The following is a 560-nucleotide window of genomic DNA, read 5'->3' on the forward strand; positions in this document are numbered from 1 at the left end:
GAAAAGGCGGAAGGCCAGGGGCCAGGAGGCGGACGGCGGCGAGGCTGGGTACCCGAGGAGCCAAGGATGGAGGGAGCGAGGGCCTCCGAAGGAGCGGTGGGCGCAGAGTCAGCTCCAGCGATGCGACAGCAGGACGCACCGTCGGAAACTAACAAAAGGCAAGGAAGGCGAAGTACCCAGAGGAGGTAGGTGAGGATAAAAGGCAGCCAAGGAAGGAATGACAGAGGCGCCCGAGTGGGAAACCCGGTCCGCGAGAGCCATGAACGTCGAGGGAAAGCCCGGCTGGGGATGCGCAGCGAGAGAAGCAACCGAGGGGAGCGAGAGGATCCCCTGCCTCCCTCACACCCGGGGACCCACCACCGAGGCGGAAAGGCACGTGGGAGGCGGGGATGGAAGGGCAGAGCCCAGCCAGGAGGGTCCAGACGAGGCGGAGGAGCCAGGATGGAGCAGAGGGCGACGGGCAAGCTCGGTCCGGGAAACCGCACCAGCGAGGTTCAGGCAAAGTCGGCCGAGGGACGCCTGAGATCAGGGGCGGCAGGGGGACCCCGGCGGGCGGCGCG

At 67.9% G+C, this 560-nt stretch overlaps 1 protein-coding gene across 1 annotated transcript in view; it reads right to left on the reverse strand.

The window, feature by feature from the left end:
• Positions 1-560, reverse strand: part of FAM135A (family with sequence similarity 135, member A) — a 112,603-nt gene that overhangs the window by 111,647 nt on the left and 396 nt on the right. The window lies entirely within an intron of this gene.

Source organism: Myotis brandtii, unplaced genomic scaffold (assembly GCF_000412655.1).
Source record: "Myotis brandtii unplaced genomic scaffold, ASM41265v1 scaffold471, whole genome shotgun sequence".
Taxonomy (NCBI): Eukaryota; Metazoa; Chordata; class Mammalia; order Chiroptera; family Vespertilionidae; genus Myotis; species Myotis brandtii.